Source organism: Mobula hypostoma, chromosome 9 (genome assembly GCF_963921235.1).
Source record: "Mobula hypostoma chromosome 9, sMobHyp1.1, whole genome shotgun sequence".
In the NCBI taxonomy this organism is placed as follows: Eukaryota; Metazoa; Chordata; class Chondrichthyes; order Myliobatiformes; family Myliobatidae; genus Mobula; species Mobula hypostoma.
Window position 1 is genome coordinate 36,508,603 of NC_086105.1, and position 18,337 is coordinate 36,526,939.

Genomic DNA, 18,337 nt, shown 5'->3' on the forward strand with positions numbered 1-18,337 from the left:
GCGTAGGTGCTTATTTTAGCAACACTCATAATACGCTGGAGGAACTCAGCAGGTCAGGCAGCATTCGTGGTAATGATCAGTCAACTTTTCGGGCCGGAACCCTTCGTCAGGACTGAAGAGGGAAGGGGCAGAGGCCCTATGAAGAAGATGGGGGGAGGGTGGGAAGGAGAAGGCTGGTAGGTTCCGGGTGAAAAACCAGTAAGGGGAAAGATAATGGGATGGGGGAGGGGAAGCAGGGAGGGGATGGGCAGGAAAGGTGAAGAAGGAATAGGGGAAAGCACAATGGGTAGTCGAAGGAGGAGGAACCATGAGGGAGGTGATAGGCAGCTGGGGGAGGAGGCAGAGTGAAACTGAGATGGGGGAAAGGACAGGGAGGGAATTACCAGAAGTTGGAGAATTCAATGTTCATACCAAGGGGCTGGAGACTACCTAGACGGTATATGAGGTGTTGCTCCTCCAACCTGAGTTTAGCCTCATCATGGCAGTAGAGGATGCCATGTATGGACATATCCAAATGGGAATGTGAAGCAGAGTTGAAGTGGGTGGCAACTGGGAAATCCTATCTGTTGTGGCCTATCCCCTCCCTGCTTCCCCTGCCCCACCCCTTTATCGTTCCCCTTACTGGTTTTTCCACCTGGAACCTACCAGCCTTCTCCTTCCCACCCTCCCCCCACCTTCTTTATAGGGCCTCTGCCCCTTCCCTCTACAGTCCTGAAGAAGGGTTCCAGCCCGAAATGTTGACTGATCATTTCCACGGATGCTGCCCGACCTGCTGAGTTCCTCCAGCGTGTTGTGAGTGTTGATTTGACCTCAGTATCTGCAGAGTATTTTGTGTTTTGGTGCTTATTTTATCTCATTAGACAACTTAATCGCAACAGTCAACTTAGTGAACTTTCTCTGAACTATTTTCAAGATAAATCAAGAAGCCAAAGGTGTAGAAGATGCTCCAAATGTGATCTCATCATCAGTTGTAACAAAACTTCCCTACTCATTACATCTTGGAGTAGAAGCTGGCCTTCCCTTTGGCTTGCATGTTGACTATTTCATGAGCAATACAAAGATATGCAAACTTTTCTGTCCTGCTGTTTTTTTTTGTCATCTTTCTGTACTTAAACACTATTTCATTCCCCCTGCTGCATAATATCATCCATCTACAATATTTTTGCCAACTCAGTTAGTAGATTTCATGTTCCAGTTGCTTGGAGCCAGAGAGGCCATTGTAACCGTGCATGCCGCCAACTTGTGACGTCGTCCCATTGTAGATTCTTTGTATCCTTGCCACTTACAGTGCCTTATAAAAGTATTTACGCCCAACTCTTTGTTCACATTAATGAGTATTACAACAGAGATTTTGATCAATTTAACTGAAAAATTTTATTTGCGAGTCACTTGCTCCTTTTCTCGCAGTGGAAAATTGTAAAGCATAAAAAAATGAAAATTCAAAAACTGAAATGTCAGCAGTTCAAAAGTATTCATCCCCTTTTGCTCAGTACTTAGTTGAACCACCTCTTGTAGCTATTACAGCCAGAAATCTTTTTTAATAAGACTCTATTAGCTTTATACAATGTGATGGAGCAAGATTTGCCCTTTCCTCCTTGCAAAATTGCTCGAGGTGCCAGGTCGGTTGGGAGCAGTGATGGACAGCAATCTTGAGGTCTTGCCAGAGATGTTCGATTGGGTCAAGTTCAGGACTCTGACTGGACCACTCAAGGACATCAATTTTCTTCATTTGAAGCCACTGTATGGTTGCTCTGGCAGTGTGCTTTGGGTTGTTATCCTGCTGAAAGACAAACTTTCTCTTCAATTTAAGCTTTCTGGCAGAGACTAGCAGCTTTTTATCCAGCATTCATCTTCACATCAATCCTGACCAGATTTCCAGACCCTGCAAAAGCATCCCTATAACATGAAGCTACCTCCTTCATTCTTTACAGTAGGGATGGCGCGCAGTATTAGGTTTATGCCACAAGTACTGCTGAGTTTTGAAACCAAAAAGTTCCACTTTTCTCATCTGACCACAATACCTTCTTCCATATCTTCACAGTATCTTCTTAGTAACACTTTACAAAATCTTTACGGGCAAGGATATGTGTTTTTTTAGCCAGGGCTTCTTTCTTGCCACTCTTCCATAAATATCCTTTTTGTGCAAGGCCTTAAAGAATGTGGTGCCACAAACTTCATCTTCAGTTGCAGCCATTGACTTCTGCAGCTTGCTGAGAGTTACTGTTGGCGTCACAGTGGCCTGACTTACAAGTGCCATCGGTGACGAAGTTTAGAGGGGCACAGACTGACCTAGACAGTGTGGCTGTGGTTTCATATTTTTCTTCTTTTCGCAATGGACTGCACTGAGCTCTGAGGTATGTTCAGTGCCTTTGAGATGGTCTTGTACACTTCCCTAGATATGTGCTTCCCTATAATCAATTTCCTAACTTATCTTGAATGTTGTTTTGTTTTCATTCTGGTTTGTCTGTTGAAAATCCACCCTACTGTTGGTAAATTACAGAGAATTAAAGACGTCCCCTACCTCCTGCAACTTTAGCCACATATTTCCTCTTTTATTCCTGATCGGTCTTACTTTCATTCTAGTCATTCTACTGTTTATCATGTATGTATAGAATGCCTTGTAGTTTTCCTTAATCCTTCTGACTATGGCCTTCTCACTGTCCCCTTTTAGCTCTCCTACAGTAAGTCCTGTCTTAAGCTCCTTCCTACCTACCTTGACACTGTCAAGAGCCCTGTCTGATTTACTTCCTAAGCCTTAAGTATGCTTCCTTCTTCCTATTGTTTAAATATTCCACTTCTGTTATCAGCCATGGTTCTTTCACTCTACCATTCTTTCCCTGCCTCAGTGGGACAAACCTATTCAGAGCCCCATGCAAGTGCTTCCTAAACAGCCTCCATATTCCATTGTAGATTTTCCTGAGAAAATCTATTCCAATTTACGCTCCAAATGTACTGCTTAAAATAGCATCCCAGTTAAATACTCTCCCATATTGTCATTTCCTATCTTGTCCAAGGATATGCTAAAGACCAGAGAATTATGGTCACTGTCTCCAAAATGTTCACCCATGAAAGATCTGTCACCTAACCAGATCCAGTATGACCTCTCCTGTAGTCTGTCAATCTACATATTATGTCAAGAATCCTTCCTGGATACATCTCTAACAAATTCTGCCCCATCTAAACCTCTTGCAGTCAGGAGGTGCCGATGAATGTTAGGGAAGTTGAAGTCACTCATGACAATGACCCTATCATTTTTTCACCTTTCCCAAATCTGCTGCTGATCTGCTCCTCATTGTACATGTTGCTTTGGGGGTTGGGGGTGGGGGGAGAGGTCCATAGGATTCTCTCAAAAGAATGATTGCTCCCTTCCTGTTTCTGACTTCCACCCACACTGACTCAGTGGACCATCCCTCCACAATGTCCTCCCATTTTGCAGCAGTAATAGTATCCCTAATTAGCCCCTCCCCCCATTTTATCTCCCTCCATGTACCTTTTGAAACATCTAAACCTCAGAACATCCAGCAGCCATTGTGACAACAAAGTCTCTGTAATGGCCACAGTGTCATAGTTCCATGTACCAATCCATCTCTAATTCAACATCTTTGTTCCAAAGATCAGATAGATAGATAGATATACTTTATTGATCCCAAGGGAAATTGGGTTTCATTACAGCTGCACCAACCAAGAATCGAGCATAAATATAGCAATACAAAAACCACAAACAATCAAACAACAAAATGCAAACGATTCCAGATGGAAAATAAGTCCAGGACCAGCCTATTGGCTCAGGGTGTCTGACCCTCCACGGGAGGAGCTGCAAGTTCGATGGCCACAGGCAGGAACGACCTCATGTGCCGCCCAGTGTTGTAGCTTGGTGGAATATGGCCGAAGTCCAACAGCAAAAAGTTCAATATCCAGTCTACAAATACGTTCCTCAATCGTAATATGACCCAGATTGCACCATCTGTTGTTAACCAGAACAGTAAGCACCCAACTCCTTTAGGCTTACCACTCTCAGTGCACTTCTGGTCAGCCCGAACGGTCTGGAAGCCGTCCATGGAGAAGTTTTGATCGGGTATGTCCTCGTGCAGCCCCATTCCAGTGAAACACATAACATTGCACTCTCAAAATATTCTCTGACGCCTGGCTAGTGCCGTGAACTCGTCCATTTTATTACCCACCGAACTCCTCTTCTCCATAGGTCTCTGTTGTCTCGACCCGGTCCTCTTTCCTCGACTTTGTGATCCCCCTCTGAATCCTCTGTGTTTTCCTCCAGATTACAGCAGGGGCGTCCCCCGCTCTGCTCGCTAAACCGGCCGGCATAAGCTCAATCAGCTGGTCCCTGGAATACACAATGCTGCCATGCTTCTGTCCCGCTAATGAGATGTGTCGGAATGTAACTATTTCCAGTGCTAAAAACCCAAATAAAACTCTCTCTACCAACATGTTAGAGAGGGTGCAGCTTCGACATGTAACCGTGCAAAAAAAAAATAACGTAAGTTAAAACGTAAGAATACTGGTCTGGAACGGCTGTAACAGGCTGCATGCACGACCGGCGCATGCGCAATAAAGTAAATTTATTGTCAAAGTACATTACATCCTGTATATGTCACTATATACTACTCTGAAATACATTTCTTGTGGGCATTTACAGAAAGTAGAAGGAAATGTAATAGAATCAATAAAAAACTGCACACAACAGAAACAGATGTTCAGCCAGTGTGCAAGACAATACGCTGTGCAAATACAAAAAGAAAGAAAAAAAAAAATTATTATAAGTAAATAAGCAAAACACATCGAGAACACAACCTCTTTAGCCAGTTCTTTTAAGATCCTAGAATGGAGGCTGTCAGATCTAGGCTTAAATCGCAACTTAATTTGCTTTGAACTTTCTCTTTTGTTTTATGCTCTTTTCTCCATTTTGACCACTAAAGTTTGGTACTGTTGTGATTCTTATATCATCTTCTACTTTAAAGGTATTTTATTTAAAACTCCTCACCTTTGCACATAGACTTGCTTCCAATTTATTTTTCTTCTGTAAAGACCCAAGACTTTTCCATTTTATGTATCTCTGAAGTTGAAGGCTGTTCTTCCATTGCATTCACCTAGACTTTTGATAAAAATGGTAAAATGAAACTGTCCTAACGAAATACTTTCCAGTGCTTTTGGATGAAAACACCAGCATACAAGTGAGGGTGTAGAGGCTTTGCCACTTCAAGTGGGGTAAAAGTGAGGGGAGGATACAAGTAAAGTACAGTCAGATAGACAAGCATTATGTAATAATAGGGTGTTGCAAAATGCTAGTAAAAATGCTGCAGAAATGTAGTCAGACTGGGCCATGGATTTTTTAAATATCTCAAAAAGCATTAAAAATTTAATACATCAGGCATATGTGATCAGAATGATTTCCAAGTGAGACAATGCAGAACAGAATATTTGTTTGTATTATAATTAACTTGTTAGGGTATTTTTGGCTCTTTGTTAATAAGGAAAGCTAATATTTTCTAACCTCAACAGCATTTCTTGTTCTCCTTGGGGTCTTCACAGTGAAAGGGAAGAGAGGTGACTGGAAAAGCACCAGGTAGTAGTCAGTGTAAGCTTACTGCTTAAATATATCGCTGGCCAAGTCCACCAATATGAGATCCCATTTATTACTTCTAACCACAAGATAATGAGAATTATAATCAGAATCAAGTTCATTGTCACTGACATAATTTGTGAAATTTGTTGTTTTGTGGCAGCAGTACAGTCTAGACATAGCAGATTACTAATTAAATAATAAATATGCAAAAGAGAAATAGCAAAGTACTCTCCATGGGTCCATACATTTCAGAAAACTGATGGAAGAGGGAAAGAGATCTTTATGCTCCTGTCCCTCCTGCTTGATGGTAGAAAGGAAAAAGACTGGTCCAGGTTGGTAAGGGTACTTGATAATGGATGCTGCCTTCTTGAGGCATCGCTTCTTGAAGAAGTTCTCAACTGTGCCTGTGATGGAGCTGGCCGACACTACAACCCTCTGAAGCCTCTTTTAATCCTGTGCATTGGTGCCTCCATACCAGTTAGAATGCTCTTCACAGTACACCTGTAGAAATTTGCTAGAGTCTTAGGTGACATACTAAATCTCCTCAAATTTGTAATGTAGTATAGTGACTGACATGCCCTTGTCATGATTGCATCAATATGCTGGGTCCAGGATACATCCTCTGAGATGACAATGACCAAGAACTTTAAATTGCTCATCCTTTCCACCACTGACCCATCAATGAGGATTAGTGTCTATTCTCCTGATCTTCCCTTCCTGAACTCCACAGTCATTTCCTTGGTCATGCTGATGTTTAGTGCAAGCTTATTATTGTGACATCATATATGTGTTGCATGTAAATTGTATCATTCAGTATCCATTTCAAATCTACCAATAGACTCAACACCCAAGTGTCTTAGAGCATGAGGAGATTGTAAGCTCAAAAAGTTCCCTTGCCTCTGACAATTTTTGTCTATTTGAGTCTTTAAAGCTTTGTGATTTATCCAGTTTAATTTTTAGGATATGAAAAGTCTGATTGACACAGGGCAAACACAGGCAAAGTTAGCTGGTCACTTTGGTTGGCACGGATGAAGTGTGCAGAAGGGCCTGTTTCTACACTGTGTAAATCTATGATTCTGTTAAGAATAAGAAATAAACCGCTGGAGACCGATATGCCAGGCAGCATTTATGGAGGCAGAGGGCTAGTCAATGTTTCAATTAAGACCCTGCATTAGAAGGGTCCTGATCTTTTCACAGATGCTGCCTGATCTGCTGAGTTCCTCCATGCTGTTTATTTTTGCTGCAGATGTTAGCATTTGCAGTCTCGTGTCTTCGGTTGATTAATTGTAACTAATGATTAGAATCTGATGTTGGATTCTATAAAAATATTTCTACCTCTTTATTCTTGATAAAATGTATATAGTAATCTGATCTCTTTGAAAAATCAATATGATTCAACACATCTGACCAGGAATTTTTCTTGATACCAGAGGCTAAGAGTTAGGTTAGAAAAACTTCCCAGAAAACACAACCTATAATGATTTGCCAACAATTATTTCCTAGAGAAATTAATACAAGCTTCAGTTTTAGGTTACTTCAGGTAACCTGTGTCAAAGACATTAATGTTAAAGGTTCAAATTTAATGTCTTATCCTGCTTGTTTTGACAAATACACAATCCATTATAATCTGTGTTGCTTTGGGGCTTTTACCCACCTACAGCAATGATATTATTGGTTGTTGACCAAGTTCATAAGATTCCTCATCCATGAAAAAAAACTGTTTCCTGTTTGTTGCAATACACATCTGTGTGTTAAGTTCAACACTAGTTTTATCAGTTATATTCTGCTGTGTTTTTGTTTATTGACCATAAGTTAAAAGATATTCAGTGAGGGAACCTCATGGCCTCCCTATTTATTACATCTGTAGGAAGTGGACCCAGTTGCAGCTTCTGACAAAGCAGGTCAAGGAACTGGAACTGGAGTTGGATATACCTAGAATCATCAGGAAACTGACAGCTCCATAGGTGAGAGTTTTACTGGTGGTGACACCCATTGTACAGGCCTCACTGACCACCAGGAGAGGTAAGGCAAGTAAGAAGTCAATATGGGGCTCCCCCGTAGCCACTCACCATCCTTTTGGATACTGCTGCGGATACGCCCTATCAGGGCACAGCAACCAGCTCCAGGCTCATTAGCGAAGTGTAAGTCAGGCAGAGCAAAAGTGATAGGAGACGCAATAGTTAGGGAGTCAGGCAGGAGATTCTGTAGCCATAGAAGAGATCAGTAAGATGGGTTGAGTCGAGGATCTCTCAACAGCTGCAAGAAATTCTCGAGGAAGAAGATAAACAGCCAGACATTGTTGAAACATTTGTACAGACTCCACAAACAGAACAAGGAAGTAAGTCCTGCAAAATGAGTATAATTCATTAGGTAAGAAATTAAAATGCAAGACCTTTAGCATAGCGATTCCAGGAACAGAAAACTAAATGAAAGGGTTTTGTTTGTAGTGAGGCAGATTACAATGAATCTGCAGTGAATTACAAAGTTACCTTGATCAGTTTTGGCTGGTGCCAGTGGTGTAGTGGCATCAGAACCAGACTTCGAGGCGAATCCAGCTGGCCCCCTTGCGTGCTGGGTTGAGCATCGGGCTAGCAACTCGGCCTCTTAAAAATAGTCAAATGGTATGGAAACGACAAAACTGCTGCCCGATGCTTGAGAAGGAGCAACAATTGATCAGTTTAGGGAGAAGGAGTGAGGAATGACAAAATGGATTTCAACTTAGACAAATATGATGTGATGTGTTTTGGACATTCAAACCAGGGCCGTAAATGGCAGGGCACTGAAGCAGAGGGATCTGGGAGTACAAGAACACAGTTTTCTGAAAGAAGCCATACAAGTAGACAGGATTTCAAAGAAAGCGTGTAGTATGCTGGCCTTCATTAATTAGGGCACTGAGTTAGGAACAAAGATGTTAATGTTGCACTTATATAAGTTGTTGGTGAAACTGCACTTGGAGTACTTTGTACAGTTTTGGTCATCCTGTTACAGGAAATACAGTGTAGAAATGGAGTGGGTTCCGAAGAGATTTACACTGAACCTGCCTGGACTAGAGGGCCAGAGTTATGGGGGGAGATTGGCCACACTGGATTTTTATTCTCTGGCGCTCAGGAGAATAAGAGGTGATCTCGTGAAGTTCATAAAATCAAGAAGGGTATGGATAAAGTGACCAGTTCATTTCCCCAGGACTGGGAAATTAATATATGACTGCTTCATAGATCAAATTCTTTTGATTTCCTGGTCTGGATGAAAACTTTCATATTCTTTTGATTTCCTGATCTGGATGAAAACTTTCATTTTAAAAGAAGTGGGCAACGTAATATATTGCACAGTTGTGCATTAAGTAGACTGCAGTGAGTGTGTCCTCATGGCCCATTGCAGCTCTGAAACAGTCACCAACTTACTGCAAGAAGGAAAGCAACATTGTTGCGCAGTGGACCATGAACTTTGTGCCAATAACTCCAGAATCAAGGTCTTAATTCACTCCAGTGAGTAGGTAGTGTAATTGCAGAGCTTGAACCAAACTCCTGAACCCAACACATCCATTTTATGCAGTGGCAGGAGAACACAAATAAACAGAGGAAAAACTCGAAGGAAGGAGGAGGCCTTGAGCTGAGCAGATCCCATTGATAGGATATTGACCACAAGGTCGACCTGGATCAATGGCTGTCTCAGGCCTGGAGAAACCTTGACAAACAGTTCAGAACTAAATACCAAGTGAATCAGATGCTCAATAAATCTTGCCACTTTTACTGTTGATTCTTTGTGCCTTGGATTTACATATGATCTTTACAATTCTTGAAAAAGCACTCTCATGATAGGGAGCTTCACTGAATTTGTTGCTAAAGTCAGGAACTTGACAGCAACTGGCACTTTAAGAGAACAAGTTAACACATTCTGACATGGAGAAGGTCAGGACAATTATAGCCCAGTAACATTTATGCCATCTTAAATAATTCTGTAAGCTGGCATAGAATGTATACCAGTTTTCCAACTGCATACAACTTCAGACTAATACATTTTTTTGTGTTAATTTTTTTTCATGGAAGGTACCAATGTGTCCGATGACACAGAAAATGACCTTGGCCATTTGGTGATGGATCACAATTTAAGAAAAATGAAAAGTTAAAAACAAGTTAAAGAATGCTTTCAAAATGTTTTTTAATCTAAGTAAAATGCTTCATAAAATGCTTTTGGCCTAAATTGATCTTGTAATCCACAGATGGCACTGTCACAGAAGGTGCCACGGCAAAAATTGATCATCTGCATCTATGTTGATAAGTGACTTTAACTCCTAAACTGTATTATAACTTGCAGGAGAAGCCTTGTCCATGCAAAAAATTCTATCATTTCAAAAGGAGAGAAAAGCAATCTGTTCCAAACAACATAGAATTACAGATCATCATTCTGTCTAATTTAATATTGAGAACACTAGAAACAAATATTAACTTTTGTCAGTAATTATTTACTTAATTCTTATAGAAAGAAAATTCTGGAAATAGAATAAAAATAACTAGTCTGAAATGTTCTGACTAATTGACTTCATTAAAGATTGACAAGCAGCATTTTGAAAAGATAGAACATTCCTTGGATGAATTGTATCTGGAAATCGGAATCAGAATCGGGTTTAATATCATGTCTGAATAATATGTCTGAAATTTGTTAACTTAATGGCAGCAATACAATACACTACATCATAAAATATAGGAAAATGAATAAATAAAATTAATTACAGTAGATATATATGTGCATGTATATTAAATAGGTAAATGAATGTAACTGCTGTAAAGCGAGAGTTACATTAAAAACAGTGCAAAAACAAAAATAATATTTGAAAAAAGGTGAGGTAGTGTTCATGGATTCAATGTCCATTTAGAAATAGGATGGCAGAGGGAAAGAAACAGTTCTTGAATCACTGTGTGTGTGTGCCTTCAGGCTTCTGTACCTCCTTCCTGAAGGTAACAATGAGAAGAAGGCATGTCCTGGGTGATGGGGTCCTTAATAATGAACACCTTTCTGAGGCACCACTCCTTGAAGATGTCTTGGATACTATGGAGGATCATACCCATGATGGAGCTGACTAATTTTACAACTTTCTGTAGCTTCTTTTGATCCTGTGCAGTAGCCCCCACCCTCCCCATACCAGACAGTGATGCAGCCTGTCAGAATGCTCTCCATGGTACATCTATGGAAGTTTTCAAGTGTTTTAGGTGACAAACCAAATGTCCTCAAACTTATAAGGCTGTCTTGCCTTGTTTATAGCTGCATCAGTATGTTGGGACCAGGTTAGATCCCCAGAGATACTGACACCCAGGAACATGAAATTCTCACTCACTCCACTTCTGAATCCCTCTGTGAGGATTGGTTTGAGATCCCTCATCTTGCCCTTTCTGAAGTCCACAATCAGCTCAGAAGTCCTAACATACTAGAAATTTTGTACACCAAACTGAGTCAACGTGGGAACGAAATATAACTTCATCTTTGTAAAGATATTTAACAGTTACAAGAAAAATGGAAATGACAGGAAGATTTGTGATAACATATATTAAAGAGCACCAGAACCTGTGATATAAAAATAGTGAATTTAAAGAACAAGTCAAGCAAAATCATTACAGTCTGAAGTAAACATTTGTAATGCTGGCAGGAACATTGTCTTGAACTAGATTTTGCATAAGATTATCTCACTCTCAGAGAGCTAGATGATACTAAGAATTGGTTGAGTGAATGAGTTGGACTCTGAGCCCAACATGTAGTCTTTAAGAAGGTCTGAGTTCCCCTGGAGATAACAAGCTAGAGATGGTATTCTAGCCAGAATAATCAAATGTGGGAAAGTGGTACTTCTCCCTTGTCTCTATGCAGGAGTTCAGTCTAAGTGACTCAAGACATTATATTTTACAAAAGTAAAGAATGCACTGATTGCAAATGCTGAGAGCTCTGACAGCTGAGCATTCCAGGAAAACTCTCCACTGGAGTGCTGTTGAATAAAGTGTGGATACAGACCCAAGAGGTCAGTCTGATTTTTGAACAATAAAGGACATATCATTCTCCATTAGCCAGATCCAGGGCAAGTATAAAGAATGGAAAAAGTACTGCATGTCACTTACATACATGAAACAAATGTATCTGACCAAAGAATAGAGAGGAATCTTCACTATTCTTTAAAAAAATTGGCATTCTCTCCTTAGACTATTGATCATTATCAAGTCCTTCCACTACAACATTTAGGAATGGTACAGTACAATAAATCAAGCCCCATTTGCTGAAATATTGTTTGGTATATTCTTACTTTTTCGCCTCTGACATGCTTTCAGCGATACAACTAAAAGGATGCATTTGCAGGTGCAGTTAGGCAGAAGGATATGAAACCAGCTCGTCAAGCATCCGCCGTATCTCATCGAGTCACAGAGTCACACAGCACCGCAACACGTCCTTCAGCCTGACTCTCCACAGCAGTATACTCCATGCTGGTCCTAGCTGCTCACTTTCAGCCCATAGTTCTCCAAATCCTCCCACTCCATGTACCTGTCCAAATGATTCCTAAAGATTGCAATTATACCTGCTTTAACCCCTTCCCCTGGCAGCTCATTCCATATATTCACTATGCTCTGTGTAAAAAAAAACACGTTATCACACAGGTCTCTTTTAAATCTCTCCCCTCTTACTTATCTTGTATCTATGCCTTCTAGTTTTGAATTCCCCAGTCCTGTGGAAAAGATGATGATGGTCCACCTTCATGATTTTATAAACTTTTCTGAGGTCATCTCTCATTCTCCTGCACTCCAAGAAATAACGATCCAGTGAGCCAACCTCTCCCTGTAACTCTGGCCCTTTAGGCCAGGCCACGTCCTTTTGAGTTTTTTCTGCACCCTCCTCAGCTTGACAATGTCTCTCCTATAACAGACTGACTAAAACTATACACAATACTCCAAGTGAAGTCTCACTAACGACTTATAGTATGTAACTGCATGATAATGTTCTTACTCTAAACTCGGTGCTCTAACCAATGAAGGCCAGTATGATAAACTACTTCACTATCCTGTCTACTTGTGGGGCTGCTTTCAGTGCTCTAAGTTTATTTGGGAAAAGGCATAATTTTTACCACATTTTTGATTGATACTGTGTTAAGGTATTCATTGTGTATACTGAAGTTATCTGTTATCTTAATTTGCACATTTTGTAAGTCATAGACTCATAGAAAACTCGAGCACAGAAAAGGGCCAGCTAGGCTAGGCTCATGCAGGCCTGGTCCAGTTGACCTGTACCGAGACCATAGCCCTACATACCCCTCCCATCTGTGTACCTATCTTAAATATTTAAATCAAAATCGCACCCACCTCTTCTGCTGGCAGCTTGTTCCACACTCTCATGACCCTCTGAGTGAAGAGGTTTCCCCTCATGTTCCCTTAAACATTTCACCTTTCACCCCTAACCCATGACTTCTAGTTGTAGTCTCACCCTACTTCAGTGGAAAAAGCCTGTTTGCATTTACCCTATCTATACCCCTCATAACTTTGTATAGCCCCATCTAATCTCCCCACAATCAAGGGAATAAAGTTCTAACCTGTTCGATCTTCCCTTGGAATTCGGGTCCCCCAGTCCCAGCAACATCCTTGTAACTCTTTCAACCTTATTTACATCTTTCCTATAGGTAGGTGACCAAAACTGCACACAATACTCCATATAGGTACCAATGTCTCCTACAACTTCAACATAACATCTCAACTCTTGTACTCAGTACTTTGATCTATGAAGGCCAATGTGCCAAAAGCTTCCTTTATGACCCTATCTACCTATGACACCGCCTTCAATGAATAATGGACCTGTATTCCCAGATTCCTTTGTTTGTTCAACCGCACTCCTCAGTGCCCTACTGTTCACTGTGTAAGACCTACCCTGGTTGGCCGTCCCAAAGTGGACCTCACACTTGCCTGCATTAAATTTCATCTGCCATTTTTCAGCCCATTTTTCCAGCTGGTCCAGATCTTGCTGCAAGCTATGATAGTCTTACTTGCTGACCACTACACCCCCAATCTTAGTGTCATCCGTAAATTTGATGATTCAGTCAACCACTTTATCATTGATGTACAGTAGATGATAAATAGCAACAGATCCTGCACCGATCCCTGTGACACTCCACTAGTCACAGGCCTCCAGTCAGAGAGGCAACCAGCTACTACCACCCTCTGGCTTCTCCCGCAAAGTCAATGTCTAATCCAATTTACTACCTCATCTTGAATGCCAAGCGACTGAACCTTCTTGACCAGCTTACGCTGCGGGAGCTAGTCAAATGCTTTGCTAAAGCCCATGTAGACAATATCCACTGCCTTGCATTCATCAACTTTCCTGGTAACTTACTCAATGACTCTATAAGATTGGTTAGACACGATCTACTACACACAAAGCTATGCTGTCTATCCCTAATCAGTCCCTGTACATCCAAACATTCATATATCTATTTCCCTAGAATACGATCCAGTAACTTTCCTGCAACTGATGTCAGGCTTCCCAGTTTTAAAATCATTTCAAAAAATTTACATAAGTATCCTGGCAGTTTGTCATTTGTGTCATACACACAGGGGATTCTGCGGGAGCTGGAATTCCAGAGTAACACACTCAAAATACTGGAGGAACTCAACAGACCAGGCAGCATCTATCAAGAAGAATAAATGGCCGATGTTTTGGGCTGAGACCCTTTATCATTTAGTAGCTCTTAAGCCTACTAAAGCTATGAAAAGCAAGCAGAGGATCAGTACAACATCAAGTCTATGTCAGTGAAAGATGAAATTCAGTAAAGATAGAAAAAGTAAGACCTTTGAAGCAAAGGATAATGATAAATTAATTGCATGTAGTAGACATGTGATTGAAGGAATATAGATTGAGATGCAGCAGTAACAGGAGACTTGCCAGTCAGTTTCTAACTAGCGTCAGTCACATGCACTTGTGTGGCTGTTGGACACTACACTGTGCTTAGAGCGAACAGTTTTTAAGTAGCTTCAGTTGCAGGTGCTTGTGTTCAAGAAGCAGTGATTTTTGTCTGATAGATGGCGAGTAATAAGCAGTAAGACAATTCAGAACTCTTCTGCTCACTGCGGTTTCAAGCATTCAGGATTGGAGATGAGAGATACAGCTGGGAAAATGAAACGGTTTCATGACTTCAGCAAGTTAGGAACTATGAAGAACTTGAAGGTATTGACAATCATCTTGAATGTTACAACAGAAATGAAGATTTGGAGGATGCAACTTTTGAAAACATTCCTATGTAGGTAGTCAATTATCTGCACAAGGTATCAGCACTGATTTTGTTCATTTACAGTCAATCAAGGGAGTGCCAGTGTACACTGGATGAATCCCTCCATTGTTGACTATTAGGAACTAATTCACAGATTTATAATACTGTAATCGTATTCAGAATCTGGTTTATTATCACTGGCACATGTTGTGAAATTTGTTAACTCAGCAGCAGCAGCAGTTCAATGCAATACATAATATAGAAGAAAAAAGTAAATATATAAGTAAACCATTTACAGTTCTGTATATGTATAATGAATAGCTTAAAATCGCGTAAAAGCAGAACTAATATACATTAAAAAAGTGATCTATAGAAGTTTTTGAGTGTTGTGAATAGTGTTGGTAATTTGTTCTGTATTTCATTAAGATACATAATTTGTTACTCAGTTTGTCTTTTTAATCCCTTTTTAACTATTTCCGTGAAACTTTGGCTATTTGGGGCAGCTGCTTAATTGGGCCAAAATGTTCTAGTTACATCTGCCCAATTAACTGTGCATCCACTGTACATGAAGTGGATGCAGTGAACTGTTGTGTTGTTTGGAGAAAAGCACACAGTGCTTTTTCCTAGTCCACCTTTAGGGGTATTGATTCACATTTAATGACCTGGGCTGTAGTATAGAATATCTTTCCAAAGTTTGTTGATGAAGATAATCACAAAAATGCAGCATGCTATGATGAGAATAGGAACAGTGTTCTAAAAGGCATTGTTTGCTGGTGAAATAGTCAAATGCATGACATGTGAAATTTAACACAGATGTGTGATTGGTGGATTTTAGTAGCATGAAAGAAGTGATCAATATGAACCAAGAGACATTTTTAAAGAATGTTAAGGAGCTGAGAGATGCTTATTTGAGCAAGAAAAATAAACCCTCCCAACAACATCTGCAATCTTTCAAAGGGATCCTCAATCCCTTAGATGTTTGTTGAGGATTATATAGGGAAAAAACTTATTTGTTAAAATTTGACTTGAAGAGTTGTAATTTAGTATTTTGGAGTTAAAGATTGACTTTTATTTACAAAAAGTGCTACGCATAGCTGTAATGCTATTGGGCATCCAGCATGTCTGTGGGCAGGAGATGAGAGCTCAAGTGCTTTAAAATGAGGAGTCTTTACTGGAGAAAGCTGAAAGAACGGGCAAAACTAACCTGACCTGAAGAGCAACAGTCCTATGTTCATCTCATGAAGGGCCAGTTTATCTGCAGAGAGATATTGACAACTGCATCACCTATGAATGTACAACTCTTACTGGACAGTCAAAGGCAGTTGGGCACTTTTTGCGTTTTTCTTCCTCTTGTGATCATCCACCAAAATCAAGGATCCTTTTATTGCTGAATAGATTAGTTTACTTGGTGAATTATGATAGCAGTGCAAGTGCTATCTTATAGCTGGTCGCTGGAGTATACCTCCTGTTGCTTTGTGCAGCCACAGTTCTGACTATTGACCAGTCTCGATGTCAGCTGCTGTGGAAGTGAAAGTCAGCTTCTTAGTCTCTGGATCATTTCATTCAGTGGCAGCTAATGTCATCTGTGTCCTTGGTAATTGATTTATTGTTCTCAGATGTGCTCTGGTAGAGTGAAAAACTTTCATTTACATGCCCTTCAGATAGATCAGTCCATACATAAGTAAATCGAGGTATTACGAAAGAAAAACAAAATATAGCGGTTACCATTACAGAGAAACTGCAGTGCAGATGGACAAATAAGGTGCAAGGACCTTGACAACGTAGATCCAGAATTAAGAGTTCATTGTTATTGAATTAAAGGTCTGTTCAAGAACCATGTAACAGCAGGACAGAAGCTGCCTTTGAGCTTGGTGGTTCATGTTCTTAAGCTGGTGGAAGTGAGCAAAGGAGAGACTGACCAGAGTGGAAGTGGTCATTGATTATGTTGGCTGCTTCCCTGAGGAACTGTAAGATATAAACAGAGTCAGTGGAGGGTGGTTGGTTTTTATGACGAACTATGCTCTGCTTTCTGGTGCACTAGAATCTAGTGGCTTGTATGCCTCTAGTGAAGATTATTCAATCTAACTGGTTGATGATCATATTCCTTCTTGTCTTTCTCCAAACGAGAGACAGTTGTTTCTCATTATTGTGTGTGGCTTGCTGTTTCATACTAATTTCTCCTCAAAAATCCACACGGTAACTAATCAGTCATTCACCATCAGCTGCAAAAACTAGATTGCCATATTTATTAACATTATCAGTGGAAAAAATGCTAAAACATTAATGAAAATTAATGTGACAATAATCATTTTAATCTTTGTTGATTTGTTGATTAATAGGTAGTTTCTTAATGTATCAGTTTGTATAGTTAGAGTTTTAGGTTCTAAACTTCTGAATTAATTGTTAAGTTCCAAACAGTTTCTGATGATTGTATTGATGGCCTTTTGATCAGTTCTCATTTTGGCCATAAAGAATAAAGAAGTAGTGATTGGAGGGAATTAGGAAAGAAGTAGATTGATTTAAGTTTTTCTAAAAACTTGTTTCTTTGAAGTTTCCTATCGTGTTTGGTCGTGCATTTCTTTGAAAATGTCGTGTTGTTCAAAATGAATACCGGATTGGATATCAGTATTTCAGTGAATGTTGGGAAATCGAAATGAACTTTAATCAGTATCAGTGACAGCAGTTTGTCACATTATGAAAATGTCTTATGATCGGAGAAAAACATACATTCTGACAGCATTTTGGAGCAATCAAATCAACAAATAACTCAAAGGACTATTGGAAATAACAACAACCTTTTAACACCAATAATCAAAACACAGAAATCCATAAAATTAAATGATTTTGATTCTGATATGATTGACTTAGTATACTGTGTTTTTCTCCCTCACTGGTATTCCTGCAGTTTTAATTTTTGGATACAGCAGCATAATTTGTTAGTCCCCTACATCTGACAATGAGAATCAGGAATTCTACAGAGAAAAAAAAATCCCCTTAAAATAGTTCTATTATGATACTTCAGCCTTTACAGTTTTTATATCCATAATCTTTTATATATAGGAGCTTCAAGGCATTATTCTTCAATTGAGAGATGTGTAAGCATCTCACAAGGGTTGGAACTCTTTAGACAAAGAGTGAAGAAATCGTACAGTAAATCTTGTGCATTCAGCAGCTATCTCAGTAGACAAGCCTGGCATCAATAGCCAGTTCAGAAGATGCCATCTGAAATCACAGTTTGAAATGCTGATGGAGGAAAGAAATTAATGCAAAGGTATTCTAATTGTGGTTTAACCTGATGGCATCCCGATTTATCTCCTCTTGCTTTTTTCCCCAATTAAAATGTGTAAATCAAGCTTTTTATTCACAATGGGTAATAAATTAGTTTACCCCACATTTTAGAAATAAGTGAACTAACAAACAGGCATGCTGGCATTAATGCAAAAGGTTTTGGTGAGCTGGGTTTAATATGTTAACATTGACAGAGAATTGCTTAAAGGACACTGAACAGATTGGAATAAGCTGGTCCTTTT

At 39.9% G+C, this 18,337-nt stretch overlaps 1 protein-coding gene across 5 annotated transcripts in view; it reads left to right on the plus strand.

Moving 5' to 3' along the window:
* LOC134351641 (craniofacial development protein 2-like) overlaps nucleotides 1–18,337 on the plus strand; it is a 225,458-nt gene that overhangs the window by 137,538 nt on the left and 69,583 nt on the right. For all 5 annotated transcript variants that reach the window (XR_010019218.1, XR_010019217.1, XR_010019216.1 and 2 more), the window contains one exon: nucleotides 7,449–7,545. The gene's annotated coding sequence lies outside the window, so the exon portion shown is untranslated. The remainder of the gene's footprint in view (nucleotides 1–7,448; nucleotides 7,546–18,337) is intronic.